Source organism: Sciurus vulgaris (assembly GCF_902686455.1).
Source record: "Sciurus vulgaris genome assembly, contig: HiC_scaffold_629_arrow_ctg1, whole genome shotgun sequence".
In the NCBI taxonomy this organism is placed as follows: domain Eukaryota; kingdom Metazoa; phylum Chordata; class Mammalia; order Rodentia; family Sciuridae; genus Sciurus; species Sciurus vulgaris.
Genome location: NW_027632956.1, coordinates 9037472 through 9046083, shown reverse-complemented (window position 1 = coordinate 9046083; position 8612 = coordinate 9037472). Strand labels below are relative to the sequence as shown.

General features: G+C 47.4%; 1 pseudogene across 1 annotated transcript; it reads right to left on the bottom strand.

The window, feature by feature from the left end:
- Positions 1 to 6209: 6209 nt before the first annotated feature.
- Positions 6210 to 6778, bottom strand: LOC306652130 (pituitary tumor-transforming gene 1 protein-interacting protein-like; annotated as a pseudogene). Its single transcript has one exon. The product of its transcript is annotated as a pituitary tumor-transforming gene 1 protein-interacting protein-like (transcript).
- Between the last annotated feature and the right edge of the window lie 1834 nt (positions 6779 to 8612).

The window sequence follows — 8612 nt, the reverse complement described above, 5'->3', positions numbered from 1 at the left end:
GAGAGATAAGTGGCAGAAAGACATCCTTGATCCTTCATTGATTTGTGTGCATTCAATTCCACACAGAAAAACATATCAATTGCTTACCAGCTCTCCTGTGACATGAAAACCATTCTTGGGAGATCTTCTCTTATCAAAGGGGAAGGAGCAGGCATTGGGCAGCTAGGTGTGAAGGGCATGGGGCTTCTAGTCTCTGGAAGGAGACGGCACTTGGTTGCACTCCTCAGAGAGTGTGTGAAGCCTTGAGCAACATAAACTTTTACGAGTGGCTCACGTGACAAGTCCTGCACCTCAAATTTCACCTGAGGTCACAGAGGAGCGGCCTGAGAACACAGTGGCGTCACAGTTCCCATGGCAACCAGAGACCATTCCACTCCTGGCTGCTACAAGCCAACATTCAAGACAAGCACCTGCTTAACTGTGAGGGTAAGTGGATAGACGAATGGAGCGGCTGCCAGGGTCCTGTGTTTTTAAAGAAGTAATACTATCCTTTTTCCCTCGATAGCAAGAAACCAGGCTGTAAGCGGTGTGCAGCCCCGTGGTCCATAAATCATTCCATGTCCAGAAAAGACAAGGGTTACCACTGATGCCTGACATCTCACAATTCCACCTGTGATCGATAGGTGGCGCTGTGGCCCTTTGCCCCCAAAATTCATGCTGAGAGCCCGCTCAACTGGCTCCTACTGCAGGCTATAAACCCAAACAATTTCCAGGGGAACAGGCTGGGACTCAGGGGTGCCTGAGAGGACATAGCTCAACAAGCTTAGCACCAGCAACAGTGGATTTGCCCTCTGACTACACTCCTTCAGGACTGGGAAAACCCGGGCATTCTTTGGTGTCTGGAAACTAGTCTAGAGGCCTAGCAGCCACACAGAGTGATGGGTGCTGAGTGCCTAGCTCAGTAGAGCATGCAGTGCAGCGCTGTGGCTTAAGTGATCATTGCATTGGGACACATCACAATCCATCTGTCTGGTTTCCCCTCCTTACTTACAAAGTCTGGAATGAGACAGCTGTTACATGGGATGTCCATCTCCCATGTGAAGGCATGTGGCTCCACTGGTGGCTCATGAAGAGAGGAGGGAAACATTCACTCAGCATGTTGGACAGAGGACAGGACGGACCTAACAAGCAAGGAGAGTTTTTTGTGCTCACTCTAACAGCAAGGCTCTGCCTCCTTGGCTGCTGCATTAAGACAAGGCTGTACCAGTTACTTAGCTGCTGGGATTTCTCCAGGGGCACATCAAATCTCCTCAATATGCAGAAATGTCTTGCCAATCTGTATTCACACAATGGTTCCTCTTCTTGACCAGACAAATGCCCCTGCCTCAAGGGCCTATGTGATATTGCCAGGAGTCCTCTAAGCAGCCAGTGAAGGTGCAGACTACAAGGTGATGAATGAAATAACAGCTTGGTGATAGCATTATCAGCACAGTTCTACAGGGCATAACACCAGGTTTGAACATAGACCATGCTGAACATGGAATCGTGCAAAGCTTCCAAACTGAATATTCAAAAGGGGAGATTAAGGACATTGGGGGGCAAGAAAAGCTGGAGTTTGTTCATGCTGGAATACAACTGTGGAGAACAGACTCTATGAAACTAGCCATTGATCATGGCTAACACACAAACTACATGACATATATTCAGACTGGTCATACACTACAAATATAGGAAGTAGTTATTGCACTTTCATTCTGTATGAAACCATGAAGACCGACACTATTTTCCCTTGAAAGTACCTCAAAGCCCTTGCAAATTCTTGTCTCTTTTCTGTAGCTCCCAAGGGACAGCCGCGTATACATATGCTGATTCCTATTTTTTCTGGCACAAGAACCATGAGCAAAGGCTTTCCTGAAATCATAGCACCTACCCCACGACCTCCATTTAAAACCAGTTGATCTTGGGATATGCAACTCTAATCGCCAGCTCTCCAAATGAAGAGTGCACCACAGTCTCAGAAATTTAATCCCCAAAAGTCTGTGAATATTCAAGTTTGAAGACCCTACATCAGCAAAACCTGAATTTCAAAACAGAAGTGTTTCCATAATAGCCAACATTTGAATATAATTACTGAGAAAGAAAAGCGTTCCTCAAACATTTGCAAAGTGTCAAATCCATTTTCTTACTCGACTTGTTTCTATCCACCGCCAACGTGCCATATGCCTAATGTCTCTGGTTTTCCATTTCTGGTGTGAGTTCTTGCAAAGAGTGGTTCCAGTGTCATTCCTTACCATCCAAAGCACAATGCATTAATTCTCACATCCCCGGTAAACATGAGAGCAACTGGCAACCGAGTTGCTGTTATGTTTCACCCAATTCTACACTGCATCTTTTGAGGGGGTCCATCAATAATAACAAGAGTCTAAGAACGGACTCCATTCCTCTTGACACTGAAGATTCAATGACATTGGATGAGTGGGTTGTGAATGCCCAGTGACCCTCCTAAAGGCACTGCAGATAGGCTAAAGTTGATTCAGCCCCAAATCCTAACTTTATTCATCAAGAAGTCACATGCAAGCCACTGCCAACAGACTCTCAGAGAAAGTCCAGGGACAAGAGTGGCACTCTATTGTGTTCACCTCTTGGTTTTCCAGTTGACATTGAGGTTCACAAAAAAAGTACCCAGGTGTGGAAGTCCCCTTCATTGGCAGAGAGAATGGCAGTGTTTCCAAGAAGCCTGAAGAGTTCCAGGTCCATGTGCTGTTGTCAATTTGAATTTCCTGCCACGGAAACCTGGTGAACAATGCTCAGTCAAAGAAGGTTGTGAAGAATTATTTGCATAAGCATCCTCATGAGAGACCCGTGATCTCTGTCCTACGGAGAGTAGAGTGAGGTCGTGGAAGTAATACTCTGAAGAAATGCAGGTGAGTATGCATCACTGCTCCCTTGGAGCACATATGCAAACAGAAAAGTGTCACTGTAAATGGGTTGCATATGAAATGGGTGCTGTTTTCCAGTGGTGATTCATTTTGTGGGGAGTGGAGAGGAGAAAAGAAAGATGGGAGAGGATTCTGAATTTGTTTCTTTTGATCGTTTGGAATTTCTGCAATCTACCAGTGCTGGGGACTGGAACCTGGGTCTTGAGCTTGAGAGCCAGGCACTCTACTGCTGGGCTATATTGCCAGCACAGTAAGGGCCTCTGAGATACAGCACATTATTACCTTCAGTTCTACTTTCTGAAAATTTATGCAGACAAGCAATCATAACCAAGCCAAGAAATGCCTAAGGAATTCTTAATTCTCTTGTTCACAACAATCCAGCAAGGGACTTTTTTGCATGTCAATACCCAAGACTAGTGATGTGTCCTGAGGGAAAGATTTTGTCCCTCTTCACTTAAGGAGAAAAATGGAAGTAGCTGATCCCTGAGCAGAAAATATTTGTTAGGGATCCAAGGATGCCAGGAGCAGTGGCAGAGGCAGAACTATTTGGGATTGAGAATAAGCTCAGTTGGTGACTATGAATGTAGATTTAGGGATCATTCACACATACATGCATACCTATCCATTATATTCACAATCTACTGACACTTACCTCAATCTGATTTTTTTCTCATTTTTCCTTTTGTCAATTTTTATTTTGTAAAATTCTAAACCACAGAGAGCTGTGCATAATGGAAAAGCCAGTTCAGGTGATGGATCCTCCCCATCCTCTCAGGGGAGGGTGGGGTAGAGGAAGATGTTCCTCCTGTGTTATACCTGTTTCCATCAGTGAAGGAGTGCTTCAGTAATTTAGCCACATGCTGTTAGGGATATAAACAGGCAAAGGCAAGTGGTGATGCCTCATGGGGTCTGGGGTCCCAGGAGCAAAACGTGGTGTCAAAAAGAAATCTTACCTCAACCAATTTCAATCTTCTGCTCGTCATGACTTCAGTTATTCCTCTCAAGATCCATGACAGAGAGATAAGTGGCAGAAAGTTAAATCCTTTGTCCTTCATTCATTCAGGTGCATTCCATTCCACTCAGGAAAATGCATCAATTGCTTACCACTTCTCCTGTGACATTAGAACCATTAATGGAGATCTCCTCTAATCAAAGGGGAGGGAGCAGTCATTGGGCATCTAGGTTATGAAGGGTGCGGAGCTTCTAGGCTCTGGTAGGAGATGGCACATGTTTGCACTCCCCAGACTGTTTGTGAAGCCTTGGGGAAAATGATCTTTGATGAGTGGCTCACGTGACATGGCTTGCACCATAGATTCCACCTGAGGTCACAGAGGAGCGGCCTGAGAACATAGAGGCATCACAGTTTCCTTTGCAACCAGAGAACATTCCGCCACAGGCTGCTTGAAGCCAACATTCAAGATGAGTACTGGCTCAGCTATGAGAGTAAGAGGATAGATGAAGGGAGCGACTGCCAGGTCCTGCGTTTTTTTTTTTTTTTTTTGGTGCACAAAAGCAGGCACGGAGCCATTTTATTGGAAACTGTTAAAAGTAAGGCACTCTGAACATGGTGGTCTCCTCAAGCTTATGATCATGTGGCTGCCCCTAGCCTCGGTTCAGAGAAAAATTCAACCAAGACCAGCCTCAAGTCACCTGACATGAGAATCAAATACATTGTATTTAACAACTGGTCGCTTTGCTTTCAACTTAGCAACATATGTGAAACAAACTGTGATTTTACAGACACAATATCATGTTAATACAAAGTCCATCAAAGTCTATTAGAAAGTGTCTTTTATGAATAAACAAGTATTGACAACTGCTATAACATACTTAGGAATGTTTCAGAAAACTTTGAAAATTACTATCAAAAGCCCAAGAAGTCAGAAAAATAAGACTAAAGCATTTGTGAAGGGCCATTTCCTTAGTGTGTGAGAATCCACAGTGCAGCTGCTAGGTGACCTGCCCATCACCAGTACACAGCACCATTGGGGGTGAGAAGAAACACACAGTTGGCTGCAGGGGCTGCCCACCAACATTCCCAGGGGGAATTCTCTTGAATCAAAGCAACCTGGCAACTGGGAGTATTGCCTAGTATCTTTTAGAAAAAGTGTCCAGCTGTCTGGTCATCAAGAACAGTCTGTTCACTACTCAAATGTCCTGATTTTAAAGAAATGCACACCCTGGGGCACCTGGAGCTTCCCTGAGGAGCTTACAGACACCACCTCAAAGAAGCCCTCCAGAAGTCTGAGCTGAAGTGCAGCTGGACAGGTGGCCTGCTAAGGCAGGCAAGCCTGTGTGCGGCAGTGTGTGGAGGGCCCTATAGCAGGCCTAACACATGGGCTTCCTGCATACTGGGTCTCACAGGGGGGCTGGCCTGTGCACAGAACTTCTCCCTTTTTGGGGTGGACTTGCCAGGACCCATGATCTCAAAATGACCACCCCCAGACAGACAGCCTGACAGACAGGCAGAGGGCCAATGCTCATGAGAGTATTTCCAAGGACATGTGACTACCCAGCTGCTGGTGGGGCTGGAGGGAAGGTGAGGTGGGCATCAGAACACCCACTCCCACCTGTGGGCATTCATGTTCCACAGGGAAAGATGCTCAAGTTCTATCAAAGATGCAAATCAAAAAATGTCAACCCAGAGGAGTCTGAACTCTTACATGAAAACATGAGGGGGGAAATCTCCTGGTGGGGCATCCAAAATTTATTAAAAAAAAAAGTAAGGTGATTTTAACTATTCTATTCTTTACTGCTATTCAATATAGTTGCAGTTAGGAAATAAGTCCTTATCAGACTGTGTAAGGGACACTGTTTTCAACAGAAAGCTACCTGAGTTAACATGTACAAAGGTTCAAAGAAATGGGCACACAGATGCCACCCATTTATTTTTTGGGAAATGACAATGGACTGGTCAGTTCACCCATGACACAAGTGAAAGTGACTTTCCCCATCACTGTGTGAAGCCAGCTGGTGGAGAGAGGCTGTGGGACCTGGGCTGCTGCAGCAGATCTGCCAGCACATCTGGACCTGGACCATCAGGTTGCTCACCTGGTAATCAGCTTGACAACTGAGATGGGCAGGCGACAGTGAAGGAAAAACAGCAAGAGCCCAACAAGATTAACCTCTTGAGCAACTAAATACAGAAACAGGCGGGAGGGACAGAAGGCCACAGCCTGCAGGAGCAAGAGCAGGATGGTCCTTTCAGGGCAGCACCCAGCGCCCTGCTGGAGGCTAGCCCTTGATGGAGCAGGCCCCTGCCTGTGCTGGGCAGCTCGCACCTGCAGGGCCTGGGACTGCCTGATCTGTGGAATGCTTGTTCCACTTGTGCTAAAACTTCACATACGGCTTTTGTTCTTTAAACAAACCATATTTTTTTTTTCTGATTTCCTCATGTCTCAACTTCATCTCGGCTCTCCTCTCCTCCTGCCAGACCCTCCTTTCTTCCTGCTCTCTCATGGCCCACTCGCCACCTTTATCTGGCTTCTGACTTCTTTTCCGCTGGCAGCAGAAGCAGCAGCAGACAGTGATGCCCAGGAGGACGGTGCCCCCCAAGACAGACATAGCAATGATCAACGCCTCAAAGTTCACCCAGCAAACACCCCAGCGTGCAGAGCTCAGCTTGCAGAGAGAACCAGGGGGCAGTATTTTTCTGACTGGGTAGTCCAAGCAAGCATGCATTATTAGCATTGCACCACAGACAAGAGACATTCTTCAGGCACTCTTCACAGGATCAGTTTGTGTTCTGAGAACAACAGCCTCAGGGCGGTTCCTGCGCGGCGCCCGCTGTGATGAGCAGCAGGAGCAGGGCGCCGCCTATGAGGGGCAGCCCGCAGCATGGCGTCGGCCCGCGAGCCCCTCCTGGCACCATGGTCGGTGGGCAGGTGAGTGGTCTCGACACCAACTACTCCGACGCCAGCCCCGCGGCCTCTCGGGTCCTGCGTTTTTAAAGAAGTAATACTTTCCTTGTTGCCTGGTCAACTAAAAGCCAGGCTGTAAGCAGTATGCAGCCCCATGGGCGATAAATCCCTCCATGTCCAGGCAAGACAAGGATTCCCACTGAATCCTGACAGCTCGCTCTTCCACCTGGGCCCTCAAGGTGTTTCTGTGCTCCGTTGCCCGCACCATTCATGATGAGATCCTGCTCACCCTGCTCCTGCTGCAGGCAGGAGGCCATTCAACTACTGACCGCGTCCAGTCAGTTTATGGCGAATTTCATAGTGTCTCTTCTCTGAAGTTGATTTCCAACATGAAAAACCTCCAGGTTTCTTGCCCCCCAAAACGTCCTTACTGTCTCCTTTAGACTATACAGCTTGGAATCTTTTCACCATTCCACGTTTACCATGGTATATGTTAATACTCCTGTTATGCCCTGTGAAACTGTGCTTATCATGCCATCTCCAGGCTGTTATTTTATTCACTGACTTGTAGTCTGCTCCCTCCCAGGGCTGCATACAGGTCTCCTGGCAATATCCCACAGACCCTTGTGACAGAGTGGCATTTGTCTTGTCAAGAAGATGAACAATTGTATGAATACAGTTTGGCAAGACATTTCTGCAACTTGAGGAGTTTTCATGTGCCCCTGGAGAAATCCCAGCAGGTAAGTAACTGGGTACAGCCTAATCTTAAGGCAGAAGCCATGGAGGAGGGGCCTGGCAGTTGGAATGAGCACACAACAACTCTCCTTGCTTGTTATGTCCGTCCTGTCCTCTGTCCAACATGTTGAGTGAATAATTCCCTCTTCACTTCATGAGCCACCAGAGGAACCACACACCTTCAAATGGAAGACGGACATCCCACATAACAGCTGTCTCCTTTCCAGACTTTGTAGGATAGGAGGGGAAACCCAACAGATGGAATGTGATATGTTCCAATTCAATGATCACATATGCCATGACGCAGCACTGCAAGCTCTAGTGAGCTGAGTGCTCACCACCCATCACTGTGTGGGTGCTAATGCTCTAGGCTAGTTATCTGACTCTGAAGAATGTCCGGGTTTTACCAGTCCTATAGTACTGTGGTCAGAGGGCAAATCCACTGGTGCCGGTGCTAAGCTTTTTGAGCTACGTCCCCTCAGGCATCGCTCCATCCTAGACTGTTCCACTGGAACTTGTGGGGGCTTATAGCCTGCAGCCAGAGCCAGGTGAGCAGGCTGTCAACATGAATGATGTGGTCCACGGAGCACAGCACCACCTAGCATTCCTGGGTGGAAGTGCGAGCTGTCAGGCTTCAGTGGGAACTCTTGTGATGCCTGGACTTGGAGGGATTTATTGCTCACGGTGCTGCTTACCGCTTACAGCCTGGTTTCCCATTGACTAGGCAACAAGGATACTATTACTTCTTTAAAAACACAGGACCCTGGCAGCCGCTCCCTTTGTCTATCCTCTTACCCTCACAGCTGAACCAATGCTTGTCTTGAATGTTGTCTTGAAGCAGCCAAGAGTGGAGTGGTCTCTGGTTGCCATGGAACCATGAAGCCAATGTGATTTCAGGCCACTCCTCCATGGCTTAGGTGGAATCTGCAATGCTGGTAATATCATGTGAGCCACTTGTCAAAGTTCATGTTGCCCAAGGCTTCACAAACACTCTGGGGAGTGCAACCAAGTGCCTTCTCCTACTGGAGCCTGGAAGCCCTGCACCCTTCACAACCTAGCTGCCCAATGCCTGCTCCCTCCCTTTTGATTAGAGGAGATCTCCCATGAATGGTTCTCATGTCACAGGATAACTGCTGAG